This window comes from Hyperolius riggenbachi, chromosome 7 (genome assembly GCF_040937935.1).
Source record: "Hyperolius riggenbachi isolate aHypRig1 chromosome 7, aHypRig1.pri, whole genome shotgun sequence".
NCBI classification, from domain to species: domain Eukaryota; kingdom Metazoa; phylum Chordata; class Amphibia; order Anura; family Hyperoliidae; genus Hyperolius; species Hyperolius riggenbachi.
In genome coordinates, this window is record NC_090652.1 from 97,690,791 (window position 1) to 97,710,816 (window position 20,026).

Here is a 20,026-nt window from a genome sequence, read left to right on the forward strand (position 1 = left end):
GTTCCTATATACACAGTTGTCGGAGCACAATTACCCTAGTCACAGACATCAGTTAGGTCAAACTCCTCCCACATTTTTCAGGTATCAAGACACTATCCTCCCACTTAGACAGCAGAAAAAAATACTCCTACTTATACTGCTATCGGGACACAAATCTCCCATAAAACAAACTTTCAAAGCCACATATCTGCTTCACAGTGCACCAGTAAGACACATGTCCAGTATGTAAAATCTGAAATAAGTACTCTTAACTATATCCAATGTGCAAGTATCAATGCTAGAACATCCACCAGCCATTGCACATTAGGGCACATTTCTCATAAAAAAGACATGAAAGACAAAAACTTCACGTTATTGCATCACAGACCTGCCACATAGTGACCGCAGATAACGTACCTTACTGATAAACACATCTCCCACCATCAATTGGACCAGACATGCAGTCACAAAGACATGCACTGGATTTTACCCACTGACTGATCTCATCACACTCACTTAGCTAGCTCAAAGCACACAATTGCTCCTGTAAATGTCTGCAATCTTGCATGGAGGTCACTTCCGCTGAATATTTAATCAGAATTAATGGAGACGTTTTCGCTGTTCGGATGAACCTCTGTCATAATTTTGCTGTACAGATACATCTTCAGACTATTTTAGCAGCAGGGCTAGATGAGTAATCAAGTCAAGCAGGGGGGCAAGATGCAGAGACTGGATGTGTTATGGTTAGCTATAACGTGGCTTGGGAACTAGCGCTGATGTTTGGCATTAAATGACCCACGCTGCAGCAGTTAAAAGCATTTTGCAGCAGCAAATGAGTTAATGCTGCAATGGTTACTTGGTAGGACTTGTTACTATGCTGGCTGCCCCCATAATTCCAAGTGACAAGACTACGAAGTGCATTCAGTTGAAGCCTGCAAAATACAACGGAGACATCTACCTGTGCCTCCATTACATCACCTCTACCTGTGACAGAATGTGCTTAAGGTCTGCAATGCCCCCTCCCCCCATACCACAGTCTCTCTCCGTCTCACACACACACATACACACAAACAACAATCACTGCATCTTCCTTCTCTTCTGCTTCTATTCATCCTCTAATGTTCAAAGGATACCAAAGATGCACTAGCATCGCTTCCGCAGTCTGGTCCCCAGCAGCCGTCTCTTCTCTCTCTCCGTCTGATTCTCTCAGGAATGTTTAATGAGAGAGGAGCTCCTAGATCACCTCCCTGTCAGTCACTGCCAGTGAGGTTACCCCGTCTTTTATAGACAATCTTCGCCTTTTCGCTTGTCTCTCCCTCTCCATTCTCGCCCCTCCTTCCCTTTTCAAATCCTTTCTCCCGCCCCCCCCCCCCAACCCCCCTCCCTTTCTCCCTTAGAGATCCTCCAAACCTTTCACTTCACCCTTCCACCTTCCTACAAACATTATTTGTCGAATTAACAGTTAGCCATGGCAAACTGCATTCCGGATTAGCAGAAGCATGCATTATTTTATGTTGTCACCTTATGCCATTTTCACAAATGCTGAATTTTTTTTCCCTCAGTGCAGTGAAGCTTCTTATTCTAACGTTAGTAATTCCAGCAGCACACTTCTCTGCAATAATGTGAAGTCCTGAGTAACAGTGCACTTAATATACCAGTACCTTGCAGAACCAGGGATGAAGTGTCGGAACAGTAAGGAGACTTCCCACTGTTCAACAGATGTCCTGCTGTGAGAGGAGAAATATCAGATGCGGCGGCGTTGTTTAAGGGATTGATTTTCATTAATAAGAAATTAATTCAACCCTCTTAAGCCTTTTGCTGCAGATCTATCTGGACCACATCGGCAGCTCTTTGAGCATGTCCCTGAGGGGGAAGAAAAGATTTGACACAGTAGAAATCCTTAGTCATCAGCTATGTCACTGATGAGCTGAAATTATTTACAGAGCACTATTATAGCACTATGCAGTAAACCCATTTACCTATTCACATTTTTGTTGTTGTTGTAAATCTGAATTCATAATATGATTCGAGAAACACAGAAACAAAGATCAAGGCCACATTTTAAAGTAAACACGTCAGAAGGGAAAAACAAACTAATGTTGGATGAATTCTAACTTCTAATCTAGCAACTGACATAAGATAAGAAGAAAGAAAAACAAAATATAGTCCTCTGTGGGCCCATTTACACTAGGGCAATAAGCAGGCTTAGCGAATCACCGGCGATTGCTAGTGCAATAAATATTGCTAGTGCAATAAAAAGTGTATGGCAGTGATCTCACTGCCACGATCACTGGCGATTTGTGATTAGCGGCAAACGCTGTGCTTGCAGCGCTTTCTCACGATTTTTGAGTGATTGCGATTACAGTGTTAGGAAACACTAATCAAGTTCGCTCAAATGTTTTCGAGAAAGTACAGTGAAGCATTTGCGTTTATCACGTAAATAGATAGCGCTAATCGCTAGCATTTTGCAATTGTGAGTGTGAATGGGCTTCAAGTGTGAACAGTATAGTTTCAGAAAACCACCATAGTTCTGTGATGCTGCCCATACACAAGCAATTCTTCTGACACCCTCAGTCATTATTTATGATGCCAACTGACAAAGACTGCACTGACATTAAAGGGGCATTATGACGAAAAATTGTAAAATTTAAAATATGTGCAAACAGAGACAAAAAAGAAGTACAGTATGTTTTTTCCAGAGTAAAATGAGCCATAAGCGACAGGTTTTGGACTAGTCCATCTCCTCATAGGGGATTCTCAGCAAGGCTTTTATTCTTCATAAAAATATTCCCTAAAATGTATTTAAACAATGATCCTGGCCAGCTTCGCTGCACACTTTTTTGGCAGTTGGACAGAGCAACCGCCATTCACTAAGTGCTTTTGAAAATAAATAAATCCCTGAGAATCCTCTCATGAAGTGATGTACTAGTCCAAAACCTGTTGCTTCTGTCAGATTTCTACTACCTACTGTAAGTGACAGCAACATAGGACAAAAGTAATGTATGGCTTATTTTACTCTGGAAAAAACATACCTCTTACTTATCCATGTTTGCACATATATTACATTTTACAATTGTTCACCATAGTGTCCCTTTAAAGAGAACCTGTAACAAAAAAAAAAAAAGATCCCCTGGGGGGTACTCACCTCTGGAGCAGGAAGCCTCAGGGTCCTAATGAGGCTTCCCCCTCCCCTGTAGCTGCAGGCAATCCAGCGCTGGCTCCAGCGAAGTGTTCCGGCAATTCTCCCTCGACAAGCCTGACAAGCGCTGATTTAATTACCTTTCCTGGCTCCAGCGGAGGCGCTGTTGCGGCTCTCCACAGGGCGATAGGCAAAAATAGCCGATCTCTGATGGGTCCGCTCTACTGCGCAGGTGCAGAAGACTTGCGCCTGCGCAGTAGAGCAGGCCGACAGCGATCGGCAATTTCCGCCTACCTCCGTGCGGAGAGCCGATACTGCGCCTGCGCCGGGAAGGTAAATATTTACATCCCCGCTGTTCAGGGAGCTTTATCGCCGAGGGACCAAGGAGGACGGGGGAAGCCTCAATAGGATCCGGAGGCTTACCCCACCCGAGGTGAGTACCCCCCAGGGGAGTTTTTTTTTGTTACAGGTTTTCTTTAAATAAAATTGCTCACAAAAATGTTGATTTCTTCAAAAGCGATTAAAACATTTTCCACTGTTATGGCAGTTTCACCTTTGATTAAATAACCAATTCTACGTTGCATCAAATAAAAAAAATATGGATTAAAACTTTCCATTTACAGTTGATTGAATTGACAACAAAACCAAACTTTTTAATTGGCACCTATGTGGGGCATTTTGAAAATTTGTTAGGGGACAAAAATACAAACAAAAGTAAAAGAAAGCATACAATAAGCTGATTACTAACTGCAGGGCCGGCGCTACCATTAAGGCAAAGGAGGCAGCTGCCCCAGGGCCCCAGAGCTTGTAGGGGCCCCCAGTGGCTACAAGAGGAAAAAAAAATTCAAAATCGGCCTTATAGTTTTTGAGAAAATCGATTTTAAAGTTTCAAAGGAAAAAAAAAACACATTTAAAAACCTGCCGACTTTAAAGAGTAACTGTCAGGCTGCAGAAGCTAATTTAAACCTCTAGTCTCCTGTGTTAAACAGTTTAGAAGGAAGCCAAAAAGACATTACTGAAGATAAAGATCTCTCTTACCTTTGATGTGTGCTTATCAGCACAGCTTAGACCTAAGCAGGACGCAAGCCGCATAACATACTGCAAAGCATTCTGGGGATCCTCCCCTCGGCTGCTAAGGAGAAGACGGGATCAAGTTTCAGCAGCTTCTAAAACTCAGTCCAGCCACAGCACAGATAAATCTCGGGGCAGCGTACACTGCAGGAGTCCGCTATTGTTCCTAGCCACATGGCTCATTAATATTCACTGCAAACTAGTGTTATTCAGTATGAGCTGTTCTGTGATCAGAAGCAGGCAGGACATGACGACACATTTGGCTTCACAAACATGGAACCTGCCATGAGCTGTCAGGAGCATCATTCTCTGCATATACTATATACAAATTCTGTGAAATCCAAACGTGGACAGTGAAATGCATATGTAATGTAAGTACAGCCAATCTTTAGCTACTGATATATGTGTTTATTTTCTCTGAGACCCTATACCTAACAGCTCCTCTTTAATGGTTAATAGCAAATCCACCTTAAATGCTAGAAACCCTAAATTTGCAGGGTATGTTAAGGAGATCATTAGGAATAAGAGGAAAAAAACTATTTTTCAAAAAGACCTTATAGTTTTTGAGAAAATCGATTTTAAAGTTTCGAAGGAAAAAAAGTATACTTTTAAATGCGGTAAATGTCACTTTTAGTAGCAAACCTAACGGTAGTGTAATTTTACATGCATCAAACGAAAGCGCAATAAATTTCCTGACGGGGTTTCCAGGGGGTCTATACGCAGCCGCAGCTCTTTGGCCAGGGATCACTATACAGCCGCAATATGGCTGTATGAAGATCCCTGGCATGTTTTCCTATTTTCCCAATTTTTTTTTTTAGGTTTAGAGTGTGGGAATTTAAAAAAAAATTTGTGGGGTCCCCCCTCCTGAAACGTTTTAACCCCTTGTCCCCCATGCAGGCTGGGATAGCCAGAATGTGGAGCTCCGACCGATTGGGACTTCACACCCTGACTATACCAGCTGCAAAAAAGGTCCCCTAATGTCGATTTTTGTTCCGGGGTATATGTTGGGGGGGGCCCCCCAGGTTTATTTTGCCCTGGGGCCCCATTGTTGCTTAAACCGGCCCTGACTAACTGCGCACACAGTTTGTTGAAGCATCTTTTTTATATAATTTACACGTTCACTTTTCTTGGGTACAGACCAGCCATCAAGATAAAGAGACTGATTAACCCAAAATAAAGTTCAGTTTTCCTAGTAAGAATCTCCTGATGTTTCCTCAGTTGTATGCTATAGCAAAAGCCTTGGTTTGCAGAGATCTTACAAAGCCTTAAAGGGACCTTACTTTTGAAACGTAAAAGTCAGGAAAAGGATACAAAAATTTCCACAGCATTGGACATACTATGAAATACCCTGAAGACAAGTCAACAAGTGTAGAAAATGTGGAAAACAATGATTAACTTAAGAAAAGTGTAGGAGTCAACTAATATGCGAGTCAGATGTCAGGGTGCCCCCCCTCCCCTTAACCAGAGCTGCCAAACCAGTGTTCTACACCCCCTCCTCCCCTGTAACCAATGCAACCTGAAGTCAATATCCCCTCCTTCCCCGTCCAGGACGCCTACCTCTCTCTCTCCCATTGAGTATGCAGCGCAGGCTACAGCAGAGACCATATTACCTGCTGCACCGCAGGGTCCCTTTATCTCCTCTTCATTCATGCCAGTGAGTGTACACTAGCATCCCTCTGCACAACCTTATGGGGTAAAGCTGGCCATACACTAGGCCGATTCCCGCCAGATCGACAGCAGATTCGATCACTGGGATCAAATCTGCTGTCACATCGTTCCCGCAACACGCCGAATTTCGATCCATTTCGTCCGATCCCGTCGATCGCTCCGTGCGGAAAATTACCGTCGATCATCCGCGGGTAGGGAGTGAGTTGCTAGCGGCGTTCGAGTACCCGACGACCGACGCAATAGAGCCCGCATACATTACCTGCTCCGCCGGCACGACTGCCCCCGGTCACCGCTGCTCCGTCTCCGCGCTGGTCTGGTCTGGTGTCCGGGTCCGGCATGCTTCACTTCTTCTAGCCCGGCAGGAAGTTTAAACAGTAGAGGGCGCTCTACTGTTTAAACTTCCTGCCGGGCAGGAAGAAGTAAAGCATGCCGGACCTGGAGACCAGAGCGGAGACGGAGCAGCGGTGACCGGGGCAGTCACGCCGGCGGAACAGGTAATGTATGCGGCGGGAGCGGGGGAGCGGCGGCGGCAGCAGCACCACCACCACCACAACAGATTGTGAACGGTTTCAGGCTGAAATCGATTCACAATCTGTTTGCAGTAAAGGTAGCCATACAATCCCTCTCTGATCAGATTCGATCAGAGAGGGATCTATCTGTTGGTCGAATCTGATGGGAAATCGACCAGTGTATGGCTACCTTAAGGGTTGCAAGACAGAAGCCTTTTTCATAGGAAGAAAAACATCCTGGCTAAATTTTGCACACATCAAGTCTTTTGAAAGCATGTGGTGAAATGCTTTATGGTCCTATGATACCAGGGTAGAACTTTTTGCCACAAATCCAAAAGGTTCTTTGGTGCAAACATAACACTTTGCATCACCAGAAAAACATTTATCCATGGTATAGCATGGTGGTGGCAGTATTATGCTTGGGAGTTCCTTTTCTTCAGCTTGAACTGAGGCCTTAAAGTGAACCTAAAGTCCCCCCAAAAAAACGAGATGAACTCACCTGGGGCTTCCCTCAGCCCCCAGCAGACGATCGGTGCCCTCGCAGCTCCGCTCCGATGCCTCTGGACCCGCCGGCGAGCACTTCCGGTTTGGCCGTGACCTCCTGGCCGCAATAGCAGCATAGGGGGCGATATACAGGCTGGGAACGCGAACAATCACTCGCGTTCCCATGCCTGTCGGCCGGTGACGGCCAAACCGGAAGTGCTCGCCGGCGGGTCCAGAGGCATCGGAGCGGAGCTGCGAGGGCACCGATCGCCTGCTGGGGGCTGAGGGAAGCCCCAGGTGAGTTCATCTCGTTTTTTTGGGGGGACTTTAGGTTCACTTTAAGCAAGGCAAAGGTTGCAAGTTGTTTAGTCCCTATGTTCCAATCTCTTCCGCAGTCTTCCCCCAATGTGGCACAACCCCGCTCAGCCGAGGGCGGACTTAAAACATTATCCCAGTAGTCTGATTCATCCAAGTCTTAAATGTGCATGATATAAGGACTGAGACCAGGAAGGCATTAATACCACCAGAACCCAGTTCCTTATTATTTATCATTTTTTTGGACCATAAGACGCATTTTTTCTCCCCTAAGTGTGTGTGTGTGTGTGTGTGTGGGGGGGGGGGTCGATTCATTAATGATCCGGGCAACACTATGAGTCCAGGTTACCTCAGCACAGTGCAGTGAATATTAATTAGCCATGTGGCTAGTCACTGAGCATGTGCAAGCAGTCTAACGCAGCTAAAGCCTATTATAACGCACAGCATGCTGCACTTTCCCAAAACGTGCAGTGTTACAATGTAACGCAACGTGGGCACTGTGAACAGCCCATTGATTTTTCATTACTGTGCGGTGGCCTGCGTTACAGGCTGTTCTATCGTGCGCCTGTAACGTCCCACTGTGAAAGCAGCCCTAAGCCTGGTACACACATCCAATTTTGATTGGCCAATGTCTGGCCAATTGTAGCACCTCCATGTACATTAAGCGCTTCATGCTACATAGGAATAATTGGCCTTCTTAAGCGTTTTTTTGTATCAATTTGTAGGTATATGTTTATGGGTCATTATTGCAGTTTATTTGAGGACTTACATAAACTCAATTGCCCCAATATTTTGCCGTTGTTTGCATTCATCTTATAGGTCTGGGTCTGTGGGCAAGAACTGTAATTTGTGGGCATTTTTTAAGAGTTTTGTAAATTTGCATCACCTCAATTACACCAACTCAAAAATTAAAATTTGATATTTTAACTGTTTTTGCATTAGAAGTTGGATGGCCTTGTAAATCCCTAATTATATCGCTGCTAGATAATCACTGATTTATAAGATAGTGCATTATTACATCAATATAAATATAGAATGTGTGATTTACTACACTGCTAAATAATTAATAGATTGTCAACTATAACTTATGCTGCGTACACACTTGCGATAATGATCGTTCATAACACTTAATTAACGATCGCTCGTCCGACAATTGCGTAAAGTTCTTTCCGTCGCGATCAGAATCGATCGTTAAGGTGAGCGAGAAAAGTGCAATCATTGCACGAGCGAATTTTCCAAAACGTTGGATCGTATTGCACGATCATCGCTGTAAAAGAATGGTGTGTACAGCAATTGCGTGAGAACGATCGTTACTGAAAGCAGTGCGCAACTGCTCATATAGATGTAACCTATGTATTTCCTGTGGGGTGTGTTTCGTAACGATCGTTTTTTGAAAATTAAAAAAAAATACACAATCAATCTTGCTGTGAATATAAATGTTTTTTACAACATTATTTGTTAAACAGCATGCAATCCACTTACATAGGTAAGTATGTAAACATATATATATGTTTTTGTGTTTTGTTACTTTTGTAAAATGTACATTTGCTCCGCTTCGCTGCATAACGATTGTTTTTTAATGGCCAAAGATCGTCACTGTACTGTGTGTGTACGTTCATCGTGCTACGATCGCTAGCACATCATATCCATGTGCGCACGCACCTATTCTTTAGTGATCGTTCGTTTCAGCGATAACAATCACTGCACTATGTTCTCTGTCACTAATTTGCATTTATTCCTTTCCCCGTTCAACTATCGTTCGTAGTAAACGATCATTATCGCAGGTGTGTATGTAGCATTAGACTATGGTATACCCATTAAATATGGAAGTTATTATGTACTGATATTGCTGTTGATATTGAACTATTATTGTGTATATATATATATATATATATATATATATGTGTGTATATATATATATATATATATATATATATATATGTGTGTGTATATATATATGTGTGTGTATATATATATATATATATATATATATATATATATATATATATATATATATATATATATCAGTATTTGATTGTATCAATGTTATTACTACTGTTGCTGTTGCTGTGACTCATTTATATAATTTTATGTTTTATGTCTTATGTAAAAATATTACTAATTTCATGTAATACATTTTTTGTTGAAATGTTTGTAAAATTATTTTTTTGAAAAATCCAATAAAAAACTATTGAAAACGGAATAATTGGCCAATTATAACTGGATGTGTGACGCAGGCATTATGCACCCTTTCCTCTGTACTTTATTCCCTTTAACAACTTTGCTTCTTTTACATTTTAATTGAAGATTGCATTAAAGGTGGGAAAAGTTTTGAAAATATTTATTATGGTCTCATTCAAAAATCTGGCATATCAACAGGGTGTGTACACTTTTCATATCTGCTGCAACTACACATAACGGAGAGCACATGTTTAGGGTGCATACACACATCCAATTTTGATTTGCCAATCAATGACCAATTTTATGACCTGCATGTAGTATAAGGGCCAACAGATTTTCAATACTTTTTAACAGTTAGTGTAGGTAAGCTTTCATACGACATGGAGGTGGTAAAAATGGTCAAACATTGGCTATTTAAAATTGGATGTGTGTACACACCCTTACTTTTGAGCTAAACAAATTATGTTAGACATTGATTGGACTGCCTATACAAACTTTGAGAACCAAATGGAAAAATATGATAAAATAGATGATTGGAGTTACAGCCAATTTAGACATTTCCTATCACAAGGAAAGAAACAGGAACTCTCCAGACCCCAACCCCCTTTGAAGCTCTATGTGAGAACCCCGGTCCCATCAGAATAATTTCCCCCCAAATCTATAATTCAATCAATAAAGACATGGACCAGAGCAAACCCTTTCAACACAAATGGTAATGTTTCACTGATGAATGGTGGTAAAAAAATACTACTATTCTCCAACAAAACATCTTTCTGAGCCAGGCAGGAACATTCTAACTACAAGATACACACAGGATGGTACTTTAAAGGGACCTTGAAGCGGCGGAGAGAAGAAATGTATACATACCTGAGGCTTCCACAAGCATCCTTCAGCCTGATCTTCCATAAGGGCTCCCATAAGTTGGGCCAGTCAGGGTTTGCTACGTATGCACAGCCCCCGTCATGGTCCTGGGGCTGGGAGTGTTCTGTGCCTGCACAGTACTTTTATGCTTGTGCAGCAAGGCTGTGGAATCGGTACAAATATCCTCCGACTCCTCGACTCCAAAGGTTAGGATTCCACCAACTTCGACTCCTCCTCTAATTTGCATATTACAATCTTGTTGATTGAAAGTATGCAACATAAAATGCATCTCTTAACTGCCAACGCTTTGGAATTTTAAAAGACAACAGAACTGAGAGCGATATGGAGACTACCATATTTATTCCCTTTTAAACAATACCAGTTACCTGGCTATGCTGCTAATCTTCTGCCTCTAATACTTTGTCATACACTCAGGCCTCGTTCACATCACATGCGCTTCCATGCGCATTTGGAAGGGCGTATGATGTGGTAACATGCAAGAACGGCAGAAGGGTATAGACAGCCCTTCTGCCGTTCACATCAAATGTGCTGTGCTGCAGTACAATGCGCTACGATGTGCTTGTGTACTGCTGCATGCATTCTGCCCCGCAAGCGAAGCGCTGACCCATTCACTGTCAATGGATGGGATTAGCAGTGCAGTGGGTAGCAGCACAGACAACATGCGATCGTACGCGTTGCGCTCCAATCGCACAGACATCTATGCTGCATAGATGTGAACGAGGCCTAAAACTAGTCCTTGGTAAAAGTACTTGTAAAAGGTACAGACAGCAACAAAGAACATCTATCAGGCCCTTGGCAATGTAACTGTGGGTACGTGTAAGAGTGAAGTGCAGGTATTCTGCAGGAGAATGAGGGGATTCTTCCTCCATTACACATTCTTCATGCACAATTTGAACCAGGTTTATGGGTGATAGACAACACCTCTGTGTTCAATGTGCACAACATTCTCAGTGGATTCCCTGCAGCTCTGTGGGGAGTGCATACGTATAGTACTAATGTGTAACTTAACGTAAACCTGAGACAGATTAAAGTTTTATACATACCTGGGGCTTCCTCCAGCCCCCTTCAGGCTAATCAGTCCCTCGCTGTCCTCCTCCGCCACCTGGATCTTATGCTATGGGTCCAGATACTTGAGCAAGTTGGGCATAGTGCGCATGCACACGCTCCATCGCCAGGAACCTACTACACATGCGCAGCACTATTGTGCAGATGCAGAACGCTCCTGGCTGTGGAAGCGGCATTCGCCCAGACTGCGCTGACTGGCTAAATTACCGGGACTCAAAGCAGAAGATGCAAGTGGTGGAGGAGGACAGTGAGAGACTGATTAGCCTGAAGGGGGCTGGAAGAAGCCCCAGGTATGTATAAAAAAACTTCTTTTCTCCGTCTCAGGTACCCTTTACTCACCAAACCAAATGTTAACAACATATCAAATTATTTGATTTCATGAGCAAAAGGAGTGCATACATTTGCATAAACCAGCATTAACGAAGAATTATTTGCATCTCATTGACCATCTCTATTAGTGACACAGCTACAAATCAGGCTTTATTCTTAAAGCACAGATGTTATTTAATATATATAAAATAATTCTGTGTACACATCATATATATACAGTCACAATCAGATATGTACAGTATATCTGACTGTAAAAATACATTGACTGCTTTATTGAAGCAGCAGAAGTAAATATTTTTGATTGGTTTATTTCATTTTTGTGGGCTAAGCACAGCTATTACTGTATATATAATTTATGATGACTATTATCTGAGAAATAGAACATTTTATCATATTTTCTATTTGAATAACAGTTTAAATTAATTCGGAGTCGGTACACTTTTCCCCGACTTCAGGTACCAAAAATTGGTCCGACTCCGACTCCACAGCCCTGTTGCACAGTACTCTTAAGCCTGCGCAGAACACTCCCAGGCATAGGAGCAGGATGGGGGAGTGTGTGCAGACGCAATGCGCATGCGCTGACTGGCCCAAACTGGCCAAACTTACGGGACCCCTTACTGAGCATCCAGAAAGCGGAAACTGGTGGCGAGGGACATATCAGGCAGAAGGGGGCTGGAGGAAGCCCCATGTATGTATGATTTTTTTTTCTATCCCTTTGTCTTAGGTACACTAAGTATAGACAGACTCAAACCTTTATTTTTGGATGTGCCAGAACGACTTTGAAACTCAGTTTAACATTTTTGGGAATGCCACAAATGCACTTTTAGGACGACATCAAGAAATATACGATAATCAGAGAAAAAAAACCCTTAATCAACGCTCATTCTTCTTGTTACATAGTAATAATTGTAGAATGGTTAATGGTTGAAGTGTACCAGAGATGTATAATCAAAGTTTTATACATACCTGGGGCTTCCTCCAGCCCCTTGCGCATGGATCGCTCCCACCGCTCCATCCTCAGCCTTCTGTATCGCCGGAACCAGGTCCCGTAACTTCAGCCAGTCACAGCCAGTCTGCGCAAGAGCAGTGCACCCTCTACTTATCTCATTTGGGTGACTGCCGGAGAGATACGTAGAGGACCCGGTACCGGTGATACAGAATGCTGAGGATGGCAGCGTGGAAGCGATCCATGCGCAAGGGGCTGGAGGAAGCCCCAGGTATGTATAAACTTTTTATTATAGATCGTCTCTGGTTTCCTTTAAATTTAAGAGATCAATAACCAGACCAGTAATTGCATCAGGAACATTGAAAACTATACATTCCCAAACAGCATTTGAATGGCTCACAGAGACTGCTTGAAAACCAAAGATATAGGAATTCACCATGCAGGCAAGTAATGGCCTTTTGTTTAAAAAAATCTGAGAAAATCCCTTTAAGTTTTTTAGAAATAAATGCCTTCACCTTTTAGCTAGCTTCTCTGGGCCCCAGAATTCAGAAACCCAGCCTCACACCACTGAGAATCTACGTTGATGAACCAAATCCGATTTCACCCACCTCCAATTTTTCATACCCTAGTGTTTTCATTACCGCTCTTGGGGCTTGATTCACTAAACCGTGATAACTCAAATATCACACCTTATCAAAGCTATCACACCTTATCAAAGATATCACACCTTATCAAAGATATCACGCCTTATCAGAGTAGCAGATTGCTTGGTTGGTTGCAAGCCTCTGTACACACGCCTGATTATCAAATGAGGTGGTCATCATCGGCCGCCTCTAGTCAAATGTGTGCACAAGCTTTTTAATTTACTTTAGCAATAAGCAGATTGATTACTAAATATATATATATATATATATATATTATATATATATATATATATATATATATATATATATATATATATATATATATATATATATATATTTTTATTTTTTTTTTATTATTTTTTTTTTTTAAATAAAAAAAATTCCAAATATAATAGAATTATTTTAGATTAATTTGCTTAACTACCAGTGGGTTTTCTTTTTGTACTTTCAAGTATACCTGTGATGAAAATAAAAATTGTTCTCTTACTTACCTAGGAATTGTTCCAGCCTGTAGGATTGTACGTCCCTCCCTGTCTTCCCGCTTCACTCAAATTTTTCGTCCCGCTCCTGCAGATGAGTCGCCTGAGTCGCACAGTGCCGCTGTGCATTGGCCTGGCAGCGTGCATGCTTAAATCGCATGCCTGTGGCCAGGAGCGATCTGCACAAGCGCACCACGTCAAGACATAACAATCCATTAATAAAACCCTCCCGGCCACTGAAGCATGATCAAGGATGCACACTGCCAGGGTAATGCATGCACAGTATTGCGTGACTCGGGTGACTCAGCTGCAGGAGCGAGATGAACAGCTGAGTGAGGAGGATAATGACGAAGGACATACAAGCCTACGGGAGCTGGAAGAAGCCCTGGGTAAGTAAAAGAACAATTTTTATTTTTACTTCTGGTATCCTTTGAAGGACTACTGCAGGGGGGTAGGGGGAAAAAGAACTGAACTTACCCGGGGCTTCTATCGGTCCCCCGCAGACTTCCTGCAGTGTCCTCTCTCATGCTTAAGTCACTAGGAGTGTACTGCTCAGGCGCAGACCATACTGGGCCTTGCGCAACACACTCCTGGTGACGGCAGCAGGAGACAAGGGCGCAGTTTCTAATGGTCCCCCGCAGATTTCCTGTGCCACTGTGCCTGCGCGGCCGCGCCCTTGTCTCCTGCTGCCGTCCCCAGGAGTGTGTTGCGCAAGGCCCAGTATGGTCTGCGCCTGCGCAGTACACTCCTAGTGACTTCAGCATGAGAGAGGACACTGCAGGAAGTCTACGGGGGACCATTAGAAGCCCCGGGTAAGTTCAACTCTTTTTGTCCCTACCCCCTTACAGTACTTTTTGAAGAACTTGTTAATAGAAAAAGAACTAAAAATATCAGATGAGGTTTTAGGTCACATTTATAAAAAAAAATATCGAAATCTGAACAGATTTCACAAAAGTTCAAGCAACACTGTACACCAAAACTGTAGAAATCTCAGTTCCCCTAAAGTTTTCCATTATGGAACATTCTACATGAAAGTAAGACACCCCCCCAACACCCCATACCCATTGGTATTAACCTCTATCCATTATTCCGCCTGACATTCCTGCAGTCTGCCCAAAGCAGAGTATGCAGAGACACTGCTCTTTTAGAAGCTAATCAATTGGCATTCTCTGACACATCAATGAATACATGCTGACTCCCTTCTGCTGAATGTAAATCATTTCTTAAACCTAAGTAAGTAACTCCTCCTGCCTTCCCTGATAAAGATTATGTGTGTTAGTTCCTAACAGTCTTCAGCCACTTAATGTCACAAACTTACAATTTCATGCTGCAAATAGTACTGAAATATTATTACAATATATTATTACAGTATTAGAAAAAAATAATAATACACAAATGGAGAAGTAGTCCGTAGATAGAAAGGTCTTGCAGCTGAGATAAACGGTGTAAAAGAAAAGAAAGATCATAATCTTTCAATCTTTAGGTTTTATGCATCAGGGCATACGAAAAAAAAAAGGTCACCTGTTCCTTAGTAGGTCTTAAGATTAGGTAAATACAACCTCAAGTGAAAAACACCACATGCCACTACATTGTGGCATTATTTATTTAACAAAGACTATGTTAAAATGCAGAAGCAGTGTGTGAAAAATTAATTACACCCTTACCACTTCCCTAGGAATTTGGAAGGTAAGTAGCAGCCAGCTGCTGCTCACCAATTGCACTTGATTTATTGGTCATTAGCAAACAGGGTCATCTCTGCAGACGCAGTTTTGTTACTTTCAAGCAAAAGAACGAAGGGTGGCACTGCAGGACTCCATGAAATTGCAAAAGCTTTATTCCATGTTAAAAATACATCAGGCAATTCAAACGAGGTGTGTGCAATAGACAGGGAGTCCTGCCAGAAGCACGGATGTTGTAAGTGTAGCCACTTTCATTTCTTCTTTCCATCTGTTTTTAGTTTGCTGGTCTGCAACATTCAAGCACACCTGAACTTTGTTTTAGATGTTCTTTAGCAAAGTCCAATCTAGCCAGTAGCCGGGAGCATTCTGCACGCGTGCAGCTAGTACAGCACAGGCGCAGAACAGTCCGGGCCACGGGACCGCTGCTGGGCCGCGCATGCCCTCCAGTGAACTACAACTGAGCTATATATCGGGATGACACACCAGAGGAATGGAGGGGCCAAAGAAAATGGCAATGGTTGCTTATTACATCATCTCTTGTAATCTTTAAAGTGGACCTAAACTCTTGCAAAGGACAAAAGGAAAACACAGAGAAATGCACCCTGCATTTATTTAGAGCAGGGGTCTCAAACTGGCGGCCAGCGGGCCATTTGCGTCCCTCGTTACATTGATTTGCGGCCCGCGCCGGCAAGACACTGAAGCAAACTACTTTTGTTCGCTTCAGTGCTCCCATAGTTAATCCGCCTGTCCCCGCCGCAAAATGAGGGCAACAGAGCCCCCAATTCCCCCAGGGGGCAATTCGCCTGCATTTCCTGGAAGGGGCAGAGCTTTCAGCTTCAGCTCTGCCCCTCTTGACGTCAATCACGGCGGATCGCCGCCTCTGCCCACCCCTCTGTGAAGGAAGAGTGAGAGGGGCGGGCAGAGGCGGCGATCCGCCGCGATTGACGTCAGGAGGGGCAGAGCTGAAGCTGAAAGCTCTGCCCCTTACAGGAAATGCCAGACAGATTGCCCCCCGGGGGAATTGGGGGCTCTGCATCCAGGGGCGGTGCCACGCTGGGGCTTACCCAGGCTTCAGCTCCGGCTGGTGCATCATTAGCCCCTATTGAAGCCCCCCGGAAGCTCAGCTAGACAGCCAGGCAGAGGCAGGCAGAACTCGGAACTTAAGTCGAAACTCCGACGAGACAAGGTGGGTGCAGGGTGCGGTGGGTAGGTGGGTGGGTGTCCTCCTGATTTCTGTCCTGTAGCCAGCCAACTTCCAAATAGTTTTATTGCCCTCCTGTGCTGAGCGGCCTAGCCGCACCAGCAGCAGGCACCACCACCAACCACCATCAGGCCTGCCTGACTCTGAGTGAGTGCTCCCCTGGACTGGTAACGCTGTCTCTTATGTGCATTTACTGGGGTAACGATGTCTCCTATATGCATTTATTTGGGTAACGCTACCTGTCATTACTAGCAATAACTGGTGAAAAGCTGTCTCTTATGTGCATTTACTGATGAAACGCTGTCTGTCATGATGTGCATTTACTTCATATTTTTTTTATGCAACTACATTAGTTAGCCCCGCCCACATGATGTCATGACCACGCCCATTTTGCGGCCCAGGCTCATCCTGACTTTGCCTCCTGCGGCCCCCAGGTAAATTGAGTATGAGACCCCTGATTTAGAGAGTTTAGCCTGTTTAATTTCCCCTCATTTGTGTCTAATCACATGTTTTAATTTCATCTCCCCATGTCACATGACTGCCACAGCAGAGATGGCAGATATGCAAATTTAAAAGCACTGGATGTTAACAATATGTCTGCTTCCATGAATCAGGAAGCAGAAACTGCAGATTTATTTTAGGATTTGTATAGGCTGCAAAAAAAAAATTACCATAATCATAATGATTTGTATGTGTAGTACAGCTAAGAAATAAATAATTAGGAGCAGAGACATAAGTCTAATGTTGTTTCCAGTACAGGAAAAGATAAGAGACTCCAGTTATCTATGCAAAAAAGCCATTGAGCTCCTCGACTTTCAAAGTCGCAGGAAGCTCTGTCTTCTAAAGCTAGTTATCTCAACTGTCAGACACTGTATTTTCTTTTTCTTTACAGAGGACAGGTCAATAGTTCACATGACTGCTCTGTAAAAACATTTAGAATGCGAAGTAGTGTGTAAACTGCAAATATTAGAGAATGATGCAATGTTATAAAAAACACTATATAACTGAAAATAAAAATATGACAATGTTTTCTTTGCTACTAATCTTCTAGTAATTATCCATATTACACAACTAATTCATTATATCATATTTTTTTTCTTTCGCTTCAGTGTCTCTTTAAGGACCTAACTGTACCTTAGCAATTGGTTTGGTGTACAACATTGATATCCACCTTATAAATCCCACATATGTTGCTGCTCTATAAAACTGAAGTATTTATTAGTGATTTTATTACGGGTGACGAATGTATAGTTTAGTGGCATATCAAGGGATAAACCCTATCAAGTTTTTATAAATTACTTTTTAAGTTTATTCTATTCACCTGTGATAAGTTTATTCAATTCACCATTACCTTTGTAACGACCTTTTCATTCATATTAATTAATGAAACAGGTTTATAAAAATAACAAAACTCTGCAGATTTCCCCTTAGAGTAAGTACTCTCGAGGTCTCCCTGAGTAAGGCCCGGTCATTTATTACTTTTGTATGAATCACAGTGTATCTCGAGTAGTTTAGAAGCGATTAAAGAATTAAAGATTGTGTACCATTCCCCTGGAAACCCATGTGACCCTGCTGCTTTCCCCTTCTTAAATGAGGCAATAGCTGTTACTTCTTCTAAGGTAATGGGAGAAAAAGGTTCCTCTCTGGGGTTAATTTAGGTAGTTCTATGTAACAAAGGTAGTTTTTCTAGTCATCCTTCTGGTAATTAATTTGGGAACTATACAGTCAGCTATAATATTCAAACATGTCCTGCGTAATAATTTCCCATGACGCAAAATGCACGCCTAGCATTGATGATCCTGTGAATTGCGATATTAAGAGCTTGAGACTTAGCCAAATCTGCTTATATCTTACTGGTCATTTTTGCCCATTCAAAGAGGTTCTACGCCCTAGTTAGTTCTTTCTTTTTATTCAGAGGGAGGGGAAGATATATTTTCAAATGTCTTTTAAATCACTTTAATTTTGTATTAACACAGGTAGCATTCCCATATAAGGCCCATAAAGAAAAAACTTGGGCTATTTCGGTGGCCAAGCTCATTTCTTCACCCTAGTTTACTGTATATGCTGCTTTACTTGGGTCAAACCATGTGGATATTGAATAAGGGGAAATTAGGGTAAACTCCTATGGGGTACATGTGGGCTGAATTATATGGGTTTAAAATAGGCAGAATCAGGACACAAACATACAAGGTAAATGTGGTCTTCATGATATAGGTTTCAAATAGGCAGAATCAGGTCACACACATTTTATGTAAATGTAGGATAATGAAAAGGACCTCAAATGGGCACAATCCAGGCAAGCTCACATGAAAATCCATGTAGCATTGTGAAAGTCAAAATTGCTTATACCAATTATTTCCAATGGATCATGCAATTATTGTAGAATATAAAAGGTGCCAAACAACTTAAAAAGATAACAAGCAACAATGTTGCTCTTGGAACGTTAAGCTATCCAACCTCCCAAACTTGTTTGGAGGATTAACATTCATGTGATATACCCTTATGCCTTACTCAAAAAGTATTCACCTTTGACTCAATTAAATTTATACTGACCACAAACTACTACAGTTTCCTGACCAAGATCTATTTTCAGACCAAGGGCACTGCAGTGGAGACTAGGTCTGCGCCCAGTTTTGCCAACCTATACATGGGTTGGCTAAAATACTTTTGGATATGGACGACAACCAACCCATACAGCGCGAACCTGGTTCTTCACAAGTGCTACATTGATGATATTTTATGTGCGGGATGGCCCACATGAAGTCTTTGAGGACCACATCTCCTATCTGAATTCCAATCCGTTTGGACTATCCTTCACGGTCAATTTCCATCCAACACGTGTCGACTTCCTTGATCTAACCATCTATGCAGATTCTATTTCAAGCACAATTTCCACTAAATCATCCTTGAAAATAAAAAAAAGAAAAAAAGAAAAACTAACAGTTTCTTAGATTACAAAAGCACCCACCACAACCCCTGGCTCAAAGCGGGATTGTCACCATAAAAATCAAATTTCAACAGCAACTAGTCTGTGTATTAAAGAGTAACTGTTAGCACCAAAACTGAAAATTAAATCTCTCTTGCAATCTTTTATTTACTATTTAAATGAGCCAAAAAGGCATTGTAGAAGTTAAAAATCAATATAATTTTTTTACTATGTATCCTTTTACCCAAGCTCCGGACGCAAAGCCGCATATCAGATACTGCTGAGCATGCATAGCATGCCTAGCTCTGCCCGACCCCCTCTCCCCCCCAGGACCAGGTGCCGATATATATGCTCACTCCAAACAGCTGACCGCTCTGACACGGAGAGAGAGCGGGAGCACTTTCAGCGCCGCCACCGCAGAGCAGCCGCCGCCGAGTCACATGTGAGAGATGTCACATGTGAGAGACGGCAATACCACATGTGTGGAACTTTTTTGCTCCCTAACTGCGCTAAGGGGCCCAAAGTCCAA

General features: G+C 42.6%; 1 protein-coding gene across 3 annotated transcripts in view; it reads right to left on the reverse strand.

Moving 5' to 3' along the window:
• The window catches only part of LOC137524482 (ankyrin repeat and fibronectin type-III domain-containing protein 1-like), a 747,681-nt gene that overhangs the window by 555,452 nt on the left and 172,203 nt on the right, over positions 1 to 20,026 (reverse strand). Inside the window, exon 1 of one of the 3 annotated variants that reach the window (XM_068244402.1) lies at positions 1,113 to 1,268. The exons of the other annotated variants lie outside the window; for them this stretch is intronic. The gene's annotated coding sequence lies outside the window, so the exon portion shown is untranslated. Of the gene's footprint in view, positions 1 to 1,112; positions 1,269 to 20,026 lie in introns of those variants that run through there. 3 annotated transcript variants of the gene reach the window in all.